Here is a 13982-nt window from a genome sequence, read left to right as displayed (position 1 = left end):
CCCGGGGGGCGAGACGTGAGGGGAATGAGGACCATTACAATGTAATAAAAAAAGTTCTATACATTATTACCCTTTACAAAAAAAAAAAAAAAAAAAAAAAAAAGAAAACATTTATGAGATGTTTAAATTTAACTTATCTTTTTATCTGATATTTTCTAACATTTTTCTATCAGATAAAAAGATAAGTTAAATTTAAGCATCTCATAAATGTTTAATACTTAGGAATCCCATTAATGACCTAGTAAAAGGTAAAAATGTATAGAAATTTTTTTATTACATTGTAATTTTCCCCAAAATGAAATTTCACCCCTAAATACTTCAGCATGCACATTCTTAGAATAAGGACCTTTTCCAACATATCACAATATCATTATCATACCTAAGAAAATTAATATTTCATGATGTCATATTTTGTCCACACATGTTCGAATTTTCCAACCTTCTCCATATATCTTGTAGAGTTTTTTTAAAATCTGAGATCCATTCAAAATTCATGCATTACATTTCATTGGTTGTTATGTCTTGCTCTTTCAGAGCAGTTTAATCCAGAATCTCTCTATTCTTTTCTTTTTTGTGATACTGACTTTTTTTGAAAGGTCCAGGCCAGTTATCTTTTAGACTGTGTCACAATCTGGATTTGTCTCACTACTTTTCACAGTATTGATTACCTTCTTCATTATCCCTTCCATTTGTTATAAAATGGAAATTAAGTTTTAATAGTCCTAGGTTTGGTCATCCATAAATACCATATTTTAATATACTATTCTTTTCAATGACAAGCGAAAATGTCATAATAATGTTTTTTGTCTTTTTACTAAATGTGCCTACAGACCACTTCTGGGTCACTGAAATCAAAATAAAATAATACCAAAGTCCCAAAATTCAGACCTAATAAGGAAACAAGGAGAGAACTGTATATTACTCATAAAGAACAGTAATAATCAATTAATGAAAGTGGAATAATAATAATAGTTCCCTTACATGGTTGTTACAAAGATTAAAGATGTTAATACATGTAAACTGACTCAAACAGTGGCATAATATGATAATTATCATTCAGTAAGTGATGGCTTTTACTACAGCTATCATTATTCATAGCTTCTTCAACACACACATTCAAATACATTACTCTTTATCTGAAATTTGCTCTGAAAGGTCAACTCCCACCTCCAACATTGTTATTCTTGTCTAAATAAATCTTATTCCCCTTTTAGGTATCAGCTTAAATATCCCTTCCTCCATTAAGACTTCTCACCTGGTACCCAACTAAGATAGCATTAGGTGACTTTGCTTATGGGCTCTCATAGCACCCTGTCCTTCACCTATCATGGTACAAATCACACTGTGTCTAGCACATAATAGATGCTTAATAATTAAACAGATTTCTACTCTAAGTAATGTTGTAAGTATGTAAAAAAATTTTAATGTAATGGCCCAAGCAGTGAATGAACAGAAAAAAATCATCTGAAGGATAAATATCGAGCTTTGTGAAATGTATAAAGTTCAGTTTACTATATTTATAGAAACAGATTTTCAAGAATAAAAGCATACTCAATACATTACATGAAATAGCTCCCAAATTAAATCTATTGGCCTATTTTAATTCTCTCCTTAACTATAAATAATTCTCTTAGATCCAAAACTTATTTGGTACCTCTTATTTGGGTACATTGTTAATGAGTAAACATTTGTTATAATGATACAACCTACCTTCCACATTCAATGTCTTTACACCCACCTTATTCAGATAAATCTCATTCACCTTTCTGATGTCAGATTAAGTATCATTTCCTCTAACGAGCCTTCTGTTACCTGCTGCCTCCCACCCCCAATGGTGGAGGAAACAGGTAAGAAAAAGCTTATTAAAAAATACTTCTAATTAAATGATCGCAATAAAATAAAATTTGCATACATATTAAAAATCCAATCCCTGGATTTTTATTTATCCTATCATAAGGAACCAAACTGCTAGCTATTAAATTATCGCTACAAATGTTCTCATTTTCAATCACTCATGCAAACAGCTCTAGAATTGATAAAAAGGCATTAACTCTCAGACATAAAAACAAAACTAAAGATATTAAATACAATAGAAATCGATGTGTAGCTCATAATATACAGAGATGACCCTTGAACAACACAGGCTTGAACTGTGTGGGTTTACTTATATTTACTTTTTTTCCAATATGAGCAACAATTTCAAAAAACCTCACAGACAAACCACATAGCCTAGACATACTGAAAATTTTAAGAAAAAGTTGAGTTTGTTCTGAATGCATAAAATATATGTAGATACTACTAGTCTATTTATCATTTCCTACCATAAAGTATACACAAAACTATTATAAAAAATTAAGATTTATTAAAAACATATATGTACTTTCAGATTATACATGGTACCATTTGAAGTTGAGAGAAATATAAACAAACATAAAGATGCAGTATTAAATCACAACTGCATAAAATTAACTGTAGGACATACTATATTACTGTAACAATTTTGTAGCTACCTCCTCTTGCTATTGCAGTGAATTCAAGTGCTGTGAGTATCTGCTTGAAACCCTGGGTGATGCTAATCATCTCCATGTGAGCAGTTCCACAGGCCTGTAAATTGTGTACTGCAGTAAAAAGTGATCTCTCGCTGTCTCACTTTTTTTATTGTGTTGAGCACAATATTGTCCCTGAATAATAGCATGGGACCCATACAAAAAGCCACTAGTGATGCTAGAAATGCTCCCAAGAAGAAAAGTCATGACATTGCAAGAAAATGTTGAATTGCTTGATATGTATGGAAGATTGAAGTCTGCAGCTGCAGTTGCCCATCACTTCAAGAGAAATGAATCCAGCATAAGGACCATTGTAAAAAAAGAAAAGGAAACTCATGAAGTCATTGCTGTAGCTACACCACCAGTGGTGAAAACCTCGCTTTTTTTTTTTGCAAAATACTCTTTTATCTAGTATTGAAAATACAACTTTTATGTGGGTGCAGGGTTACTAAAAGGCATACCTATAGACTCCAAATATGATTTGAGAAAAAGTGAAGTCATTATATGACAATATAAAGCAAAAGAAAGGTAAAGGATCTAAAGCTGGAGTATTTAATCCCAGCCAAGGATGGTTTGATAATTTTCAAAATCAGTTTGGCTTAAAAATATCAAGATAACAAGAGAAGCAGCTTCTGCTGACCAACAGGCAGAAGATGAGTTCCCAGATGCCATTAAAATCATTGAGGAAAAAGAATATCTGGCTGAACAGGTTTTTAATGCAGAAGAGAGTGCCTTATTCTAGGGGGGGAAAAATGCCACATAGGACTTTTATTAGTAAGTAAGAGAAGCAAGTACCAGGATTTAAGGCAAGAAGAAATAGGCTAATTCTACCATTTTGTGTAAATGCAATTAAGTTTAGGACCAGGACTGCCCTTATCTGTAAAGCTGCTAACCCCTGAGCCTTGAAGGGAAAAGATAAACACCAATTGCCAGGCTTTTGGTTTTACAACAAGAAAGCCTGGACAACAAGAACACTTTTTTTGGATTGGTTCAATTTATGCTTTGTCCCTGATGTCAGGAAGTACCTTATCAGTAAAGGATTGTTTTTAAAGCTCTTTTGATACTGGACAATGCCCTCCACCTCGCAGAACACCATGAGTTCAACACAGAAGATATCAAATTGGTCTACTTACCCTCAAACACAATGTCTCTAATTCAGCCTCTAGGTCTGGGTCATATGGACCTTTAAGGCTCATTATATACATCACCCTATGGAAAAGATTTGCCAATGCTATGGAAGAAAAACCCAATACAGAGATCATCATGACAGTCTGGAAGACACATACCATTGAAGACGCCATTGTTGTTATGGAAAAAGCTGTGAAAGCCATCAAGCCCAAAGCAGTAAATTCCTGCTGGAGAAAACTGTTTCCAGATGTTGTAAAGACTTCACAGGATTTACAAGAGAGTCAATCAAGGAAATAAGAGATTGTAGATATGACCAAAAAAGGTTAGGAGTGAAGGGTTGCAAGATACGGATTTTAGAGAAATTCAACAGCTAATAGACACCACACTAGAGGAATTAATTAAAAACCACTTGATGGAGATGAGTGCTTCCAGACCACTGTCAGAAAATGAGGAAGAACACATAGAAGAAGCGGTGCCAAAAAGCAAATTGACATCAGATAATCTGGCAGAAGAGTTCTGATTATTCAAGACTGCTTTTGACTTCAGTGTCCATATAATAGAAAGGTCCATTTTGCAACACGAACCCTTAAAACTAAAGCAAACCAGTGAAAGAGGACTGGAACCATATAGAAATATTTTTAGAAAAATGAAAAAGTAAAAATGTCAAATGGGAGTTCCAATGTATTTCTGTAACATTACACCAAGTGTGCCTGCCCCTCCTGTATCCCTTCCACCTCCTCTACCTCTTTTGCCTCTGCCAGGCAAGACAGCAAGACCAGCCCTTCCTCTTCCTCCTCCTCCTCAGCCTACTCAGCGTGAAGATGATTTATGATAATTTGTGATGAAGATATTTATGATGATCCACTCCCACTTAATAAATAATTTTTCTTACTTATGATTTTCTTCATAACATTTTCCTTTCTCTAGCATTCTTTATTGTAAGAATATAATATATAATATATATAACATATAAAATATGTGTTAATCCACTTAATATTATCAGTGAGGTTTCTGGTCAACAGTAGGCTATTAGTAGTTAAGTTTTGGGGGAGTCAAAACTTATATGTGAATTTTTGACTGCATGAAGGGTCAGCACCCCTAAACGCCACATTGTTTAAGGGTCAGCTATTCTATACAAATTTTCAAGACTGCAATACACAATTTTAAAACAGCATAAAACTCACTAAAAATTCAAACATGAAGACCATTCAAAACAGAAAGATAACTTTTGGAATGACATCTAGACAAGATGTTGAATATTTGTTAACTTATCCTTTAAATAATTATTTTGGCAAAAACAGCTCATTCAGGTATTTTGTGTAAAGCGATGAATCACCATTGTCCAAATAGATATCCCGTTGTGCCAAGAATTTCAATTTACCAACTCTAAATTTAACATTAGATGTAACATATAGAGAAAGAAGTCAAGAGAAACAGTTACACAGAAAACAAATTAGACATTATAAGACAGTATTCTGAATGGGAAGAATTGATGAAACACAACTATGTGATTTACATGTGTTTACATATGTTATTTTACTTGATGAAACACAACTATGTGATTTACATGTGTTTACACATGTTATTTTACTAACCTATAAGATGTGTATCATTACTATCATTTTACAAATGAGGAAACTTAAAAAATAACACATAAAAGCATAATGAGAAAGACTATTAAGAATGTAAGAAGTGCTGATTAAAACTTATTTGATTACCATTTTTTTCTGAGCTATACAATTAAAGCAGAAACCTAGAAATGACCCGGAACAGAGAAATACTATGACTAAGCATTGAGGAAAGAAAAAAAACAGTATATCCAATTCAGAAAAGTGGGGATTTTTTATAACTAGAACAGGGGGAAATGAGGTATATTATCTGAGTTTTTAAATGATGAAAATACATTGATTTAGCAAATATTTATTAGCCACCTATTAAATACATGCCACTAAAGAGGAATAAAACAGCATTCCTGTCACTAAGAAACACATCACTTTTGTAGTGGAAGTCAGGAGGATAAGAGAGATATACAAATAATATGGGACAGAGATAGTTTGCAAAAAGTTCATAAGATCTCTATCAGTCAATATGTCATAAACTACAGAAAAAACATGAAAGAATGAACAAAGAAACAGGAAAGCTAGATATGGCTAAACTTGAACATTGTCAATTGAACATATACTACTTCCTTGAAAATCCTACAAATAATGAAAGAAAAGTGACCCCAGTTGTTGGCCACGTCTATCCTCTGTCCCATATCTATAACACTATGTCAAGGTGGAGAGGTCTTTTCCAAAGTATCTCTTGCAAGAACTTCAGTCAGATGGTCAGTGAAGTCATTTCCATTGAAATCCTGGATGGTCAAAGGAATCAGTTCCATAGTTATCAGAAACAGAAACAGAATTTCCTGACAATGAGGGGAAATCCAAGATGAAGAAGCAAGCGGCTGCTTTCAAGCTTGGCCATCCTTTAGGTTCCCTCAAGAACTCTAATCTTAATTAAGTGGTATCCATTCATTCCCTTGTTCACTCGCTGACTCACTGACTAATATATTAATATACTGAATGCTGTCTATGTGCCAAGCACAAAATGAGGACCAGTGAGTAAATGTAGTAAGGAGCAGATGACTATGTAATATGAAGAAGACACTTTGCAACAATTAGAAATATTTACCTCAAATATAACTTAACTCAGTGAAATTATGAGCTCCTTTTTTCCAGAAGTCCTGGAGCAAAAGGAGGTGAGAAGTGAACATTTGCCAGAGTTTGGACTGGATAAACTTGAGGTCCACTCTAGCTCCAGTTTTATAGACAAGAATTTTTCTCAGGTCCTATTCGTGGAGGTGGATAATTAGTCCCTAAGTCTTAGAAGAAATGCCAAAAAAAAAAAAAAAATCATGATTATGCCTGTGCTATTATTTAAATAATTTCAATGTACATTTAGCACCCCAAAATAAATAAATAGATGGTTTCCACCCAAAAGACTTACAAAATAAATTCAAAGCGTTCATGTTATTCAAAAGGAAAGTGAATGGTTTTTTACATTTAAAATGTTCAGATAGGAAGATATTTACCTTTTATCCAAACCTGTATCCTCTCTAAATGAAATTATTGTTGCCTTCAAGTAAATTTCCCTAATAACTGGAATCTATGGTATTGACTGAAAGGATTTCAGGAATTTCATAAATAAAGCAATTTCTAAGTATGAGAAGCAAAAAATTTATAGAAGACTCACAATTATACTATTTTTTAAAATTAGTATAGCATTACTACTTTTTAATAACAATGAAGGTAAATAAAATGTCTTTTAAACCATATATTAAACAAATAGCATGTAAAAAAACTTATGAAATTATAAAATCAGAAAACTATTTTCTTCACCCTGACAAAAAATAAAACTAAAATAATTATAACCCAGATATCTAATAGAAAAACATTTTAGTAATTCTTCTCTGATTATAAAAATAATATATCAAACAAAACAACCAATATTAATATTTTGTCTTTCATTTTTCTATGCATATATATGTGTGTAATTGAGACATATAAACACATATATTTTGGATTAAAGTGAAATTATATTGTTTTATATTTTGCATTCTCCATATAAGATTATAATGTATGCCTTTTTGTATTCATTACAATTCTTCAAAAATGACATTTTTGATGCCTATATAGCATTGTTTCTTTTGGAAACAGCATGTCATATTTAAGCAAGCTCTATTGTTATCCATTTCGATTCTTTTACATTTTTTACTATTATTATGAACATAAGTTTCTGTGTTTCTGATTCTTTCCTTTATACAAGGTTCTAGAAGTGGAATTACTAGGTCAAAGGGTCTGAATATTTTCTAGGAATATTCTCTATTTTTTCTTTATGCTATTCATTCATAATTTTTAAAAAATATCTATTATCTACCATGGACTGGGGACTGTGCCAGATGTTAGAGATACAGTGGTGAAAAGAGAGACTCAGGTCCTACTTCACAGAGACTAAAGAATCTAAATGATGATACAAACAACCCAAGTATTATAGTAGAGAAGTATAGGGGGCCTGCCGTGTGGAGGATGGACAAGACAGGAAAAGTACCTGAGTATCTGAGATCTGGGAGTCAGACAGCCTTCCTAAACAATCTATCATCTCACTTGATAACATAAGTGATGTGCAGAAGCTAGCAAGAAATATATGGGATGAGAGGAGGCAGTTTCAAGTATACCCAGAAACATATGGGATGAGAGGAGACAGTTTCAACTATAGCCAGAAATATATGGGATGAGAGGAGGCAGTTTCAAGTAGACACAGTGGCATAAGCAAAAGTTCTCCTATTGCAACAAGTGGAGGAGGTCAAGTATGATTAAAGAGAAAGTATGTGCATGGCAGGCTGGGGAAGAACGGTATGAGAAGGCAAGAGATGAGACTGGAACTAAAGAAGTCAAGATAATTTCTACCTTTGTTAAGCCATAATAAAGAATTTGAGCTCTATCCTCAAGGTATTGGAAATTTTAGGAAATGGAGTGACAGTATAGAAGGCAGAAAGACCATTAGGAAGGGGGTGAGAACTGAAGTAATGCAAAATTAACAAAATTATCATATTTGCCAAGGTTACTGGATTGACAGAGAACAGAATAAATTTAACCACATAGCACATCTTGAGTTTGCCTGAGCATTTCTGAGCTAGATAGACTGAATATCAGGTAATGTGAATTCTGGAGCCAGGGTGTCCAGTTTCAAATCTCAGCTCTACCACTTTCTCATGTTGTAAAGTGAGACCTAAGAACACATTAGTAACTCACCTCATAGGGTTATCGTGAATATTATTAAAAGAGTGAGTACATGTACAGCACTAGAATGGTACCTAGGATATAATTAGAGATCTATATGCTTATTAGTATTGTTTCACAAGAAAACTCATGCACTTATATTTATCACACTGTATATCTTCAAATACGGCTTTCACTGAAGGGTATAGCAAAGTAGTTCCCAAGGTATTTTACATGGAAATAGGGTTTCATGATCACGTAAGCTTGAACAACACTGGATTAAATAAAATTAAACAGGTTTCTTTCCTGCAGAACTTCTCCAAACCTTTAACATGCCAAAATAAATTGTGAGAAACAAAATTAGAAAATATTAAAACTCAAAGTAGAAAATGAATATCCATGAGTCCATACTGATATAAATAAATAATTGAGTACATAAATAAATGGGGAAGAGGAGAAAACTCTTTCATGCAGAAGAATTCCAAATAATTTAGGTAGATACCCCTCCTTAAGGAAATGGAACATAATTCTCCACTCCTTAAGTATGGGCTATATGTAGCGACTTACTTCCAAAGAGTACAGTATGGAAAGAGGGAAAAAGAGTAACATTACAGTGAAGAAGGCTCACAAACACTACCTCAGTCAGATGATCAAGGTCAACATCAACAGCGATAAATCATGCTAATAGTATGTACCCTGATATGATGTGATAAATGTAAATGGCATTTTACATCTGTGATCTTCCTCCAAAAAACCCACAATCCCAATCTAATTATGAGACAACATCAGATAAATTCCAAGAGAGGGATATTCTACAAAATACCTGAACAGTACTTCTCAAAACTGCCAAAGTCATCAAAAACAAGGAAAGTCTGAGAAACTGTCATAGCCAAGAAGAGCCTAAGGAGACATGACAACCAAATGTAATGTGGTGTCCTGGATGGGATCCTGAGTCAGAACAAGGACATTAGGTTGCAACTAAGGAAGTCTAAATAAAATACGGACTTTAGTTCATAATAATGTATCAACCAATATGGCTCATTAATTATAACAAATGTACCATACTAATGTTAAGATGTTAATAATAAGGGAAACTGGGTATGAGATCTATGAGAACTCTCTGTGCTAACTTCTCAAAACTCTTCTAAAACATAGTCTAGTAAAAATAGTAAAACAAATTGTGATTCATCAAGAGGAAAGCAGTGTTCCTCAATTTGCAGACTTACTTGCCCAAGGAACCCTTTTTTGTGGAGCATATCTCAAGGTTAGTATTTAGCAGAAAACATTCTTGGAAATGCTGATGCAGAATAAGAAGCTTCATAACCTCATGAGCCCAGAAAATTAAGTACTAGAGTAGCTTGCCAGAAACTGCAGGAAGCTGATTTATAACCCAATTCTGAAGACACGATCAAGAGCTAAGTGAAGTTAAAGTAATTCATAAAACTTTAATCGAAAAAAAAAATGAATTGAATTTTTTCAGGGTACAATTCAAAATATTTTCTGCCCATGTTTTACTGAATACAAAGTGAAAAGAAACACTAACTGGATTTTTAAAGCTTCATTTTTGTTAAAAGGGGCAAAGAAGAACCTGGTAAGAAACCACTTGTATATTACTCCTTCCCAGTGCACGGAGGAAACTTCCTAGTTACTTTCCGCTAGTCACACAGCACTTTTTACTTTGTATTACATCTAGTGTCCAAGTCTTATTTCAATTACTAAACCTTGCAATTACTTGAAGGCAGAATCTGTATCTAACTTATTTCTGAATTTCTGCAGCACAGAATCTTCTACTGAGTAGGTATTCAGTAAATATCCTTAAACTATTGTAATAACTGGGAAAAGAGATGGCTAACTCGTTTACTATCAATCCAACATAAAGTTACTAAGCTTCTGCTACATAAAGGCCAGTGTACTAGATGCAGCAGTTATGTAAAAATATTTTTAAACTGTTACTTCTTTCAAGAGGCATATAATAAAATGTCAGAAAGATGTATACAGAAATTACTATAACAGGTCGGGCCCAGTGGCTCAGGCCTGTAATCCCAGCACTTTGGGAGGCTGAGGCGGGTGGATCACTGGAGGTCAGGAGTTTGAGACCAGCCTGGCCAACATGCTGAGACCCATCTCTACTAAAGATATAAAAATGTTTGCACATTAATTTTGTATCCTGAGACTTTGCTGAAGTTGCTTAACAGTTTAAGGAGATTTTGGGCTGAGATGATGGGGTTTTCTAAATATACAATCATGTCATCTGCAAACAGGGACAATTTGACTTCTTCTTTTCCTAACTGAATACCCTTGATTTCTTTATCTTGCCTGATTGCCCTAGCCAGAACTTCCAACACTATGTTGAATAGGAGTGGTGAGAGAGGGTATCCCTGTCTTGTGCCAGTTTTCAAAGGGAATGCTTCCAGTTTTTGCCCATTCAGTATGATATTGGCTGTGGATTTGTCATAAATAGCTCTTACTATTTTGAGACACGTTCCATCAATACCAAATTTATTGAGCGTTTTTAGCATGAAGGGCTGTTGAATTTTGTCAAAGGCCTTTTCTGCATCTATTGAGATAATCATGTGGTTTTTGTCTTTGGTTTTGTTTATATGCTGGATTACGTTTATTGATTTGCGTATGTTGAACCAGCCTTGCATCCCAGGGATGCAGCTCACTTGATCATGGTGGATAAGCTTTTTCATGTGATGCTGGATTCAGTTTGCCAGTATTTTATTGAGGATTTTTGCATCGATGTTCATCAGGGATATTAGTCTAAAATTCTCTCTTTTTGTCATGTCTCTGCCAGGCTTTGGTATCAGGATGATGTTGGCCTCATAAAATGAGTTAGGGAGGATTCCCTCTTTTTCTATTGATTGGAATAGTTTCAGAAGGAATGGTACCAGCTCCTCCTTGTACCTCTAGTAAAATTCAGCTGTGAATCCATCTGGTCCTGGACTTTTTTTGGTTGGTAGGCTGTTAATTATTGCCTCAATTTCAGAGCCTGCTAGCATTCTTATACACCAGTAACAGACAAACAGAGAGCCAAATCATGAATGAACTTCCATTCACAATTGCTTCAAAGAGAATAAAATACTTAGGAATCCAACTTACAAGGGATGTAAAGGACCTCTTCAAGGAGAACTACAAACCACTGCTCAGTGAAATAAAAGAGGACATAAACAAATGGAAGAACATACCATGCTCATGGATAGGAAGAATCAATATCATGAAAGTGGCCATACTGCCCAAGATAATTTATAGATTCAATGCCATCCCCATCAAGCTACCAATGAGTTTCTTCACAGAATTGGAAAAAACTCCTTTAAAGTTCATATGGAACCAAAAAAGAGCTCACATTGCCAAGGCAATCCTAAGTCAAAAGAACAAAGCTGGAGGCATCACGCTACCTGACTTCAAACTATACTACAAGGTTACAGTAATCAAAACAGCATGGTACTGGTGCCAAAACAGAGATATAGACCAGTGGAACAGAACAGAGCCCTCAGAAATAATACCACACATATACAGCCATCTGATCTTTGACAAACCTGAGAAAAACAAGAAATGGGGAAAGGATTCCCTATTTAATAAATGGTGCTGGGAAAATTGGCTAGCCAGAAGTAGAAAGCTGAAACTGGATCCTTTCCTTACTCCTTATACGAAAATTAATTCAAGATGGATTAGAGACTTAAATGTTAGACCTAATACCATAAAAACCCTAGAAGAAAACCTAGGAAATACCATTCAGGACATAGGCATGGGCAAGGACTTCATGTCTAAAACACCAAAAACAAGGGCAACAAAAGCCAAAATTGACAAATGGGATCTAATTAAACTAAAGAGCTTCTGCACAGCAAAAGAAACTACCATCAGAGTGAACAGGCAACCTACAGAATGGGAGAAAATTTTTGCAATCTACTCATCTGACAAAGGGCTAATATCCAAAACCTACAAAGAACTCAAACAAATTTACAAGAAAAAAACAAACAACCCCATCAAAAAGTGGGCAAAGGATATGAACAGACATTTCTCAAAAGAAGACAGGCATACAGCCTACAGACACATGAAAAAATGCTCGACATCACCGGCCATCAGATAAATGCAAATCAAAACCACAATGAGATACCATCTCACACCAGTTAGAATGGCAATCATTAAAAAGTCAGGAAACAACAGGTGCTGGAGAGGATGTGAAGAAATAGGAACACTTTTACACTGTTGGTGGGATTGTAAACTAGTTCAACCATTATGGAAAACAGTATGATGATTCCTCACGGATCTAGAACTAGAAGTACCATATGACCCAGCCATCCCATTACTGGGTATATACCCAAAGGATTATAAGTCATGCTGCTATAAAGACACATGCACATGTATGTTCATTGCGGCACTATTCACAGTAGCAAAGACTTGGAATCCAACCAAATGTCCATCAGTGACAGACTGGATTAAGAAAATGTGGCACATATACACCATGGAATACTATGCAGCCATTAAAAAGGATGAGTTTGTGTCCTTTGTAGGGACATGGATGCAGCTGGAAACCATCATTCTCAGCAAACTATCGCAAGAACAGAAAACCAAACACCGCATGTTCTCACTCATAGGTGGGAACTGAACAATGAGATCACTTGGACTCAGGAAGGGGAACATCACACGTCGGGGCCTATTATGGGGAGGGGGGAGCGGGGAGGGATTGCATTGGGAGTTATACCTGATGTAAATGACGAGTTGATGGGTGCTGACGAGTTGATGGGTGCAGCACACCAACATGGCACAAGTATACATATGTAACAAACCTGCACGTTATGCACATGTACCCTAGAACTTAAAGTATAATCATAAAAATAAAAATAAATAAATAAAGATATAAAAATTGGCTGGGCATGGTGGTGGGCGCCTGTAATCCCAGCTACTCAGGCGGCTGAGGCATGAGAATAGCTTGAACCTGGGAGGCAGAGGTTGCAGTGAGCTGAGATCATACCACTGCACTCCAGCCTGAGCGATAAAGCAAGACTCAGTCTCAAAAAATAAAAAAAAGCAATTACTACAATAAATTGCAATTTGTGCTAAGGGCTATAAAACAACAGGGAGCTATTCAACAGAGTTCAAGAGAGCGATCCCTTTCAACAGGAGTAATCAATAATAACATCAGAGAAGAGATGTCATCTGAGCTGACCCTCACAAAATAGATAGGATTTTCGTAACACAAAACAGGCAGAAAGGGCTTTCCAGGACAGGAAAACAAAATACAAAAAAGTGTTAATGATGCAAGAGGGAAAGGCAAAATGATTCACTTGGACAGGCACATAGGACAGTCATAAGACAGCAGAGACTGACAAAGTAGAAGGGGAAGGCTGGGGACAGATAGTAAAAATTCTTAAATGCTGGGTTCTGGAATAGGAACTTCATTTTTTGAGCAAGTGGGAATAATCACTGAAGGTTTTTTAAAAGGCAGTGAGCTATAAGGGTTCGTCTGTTTATAATTAAATTTAATAGTATTGAGAATATATAAGGAGATTGGGAGAGATCGATTGAAAGTTGGGAGGTATAAAAA

General features: G+C 35.0%; 1 protein-coding gene across 2 annotated transcripts in view; it reads right to left on the bottom strand.

Moving 5' to 3' along the window:
- TBC1D19 (TBC1 domain family member 19) overlaps window positions 1–13982 on the bottom strand; it is a 162127-nt gene that overhangs the window by 112486 nt on the left and 35659 nt on the right. The gene's annotated exons all lie outside the window — the stretch shown is intronic.

Source organism: Theropithecus gelada, chromosome 5 (genome assembly GCF_003255815.1).
Source record: "Theropithecus gelada isolate Dixy chromosome 5, Tgel_1.0, whole genome shotgun sequence".
Taxonomy (NCBI): Eukaryota; Metazoa; Chordata; class Mammalia; order Primates; family Cercopithecidae; genus Theropithecus; species Theropithecus gelada.
The sequence above is the reverse complement of the archived record's forward strand: the minus strand, read 5'-3'. Positions and strand labels throughout refer to the sequence as shown.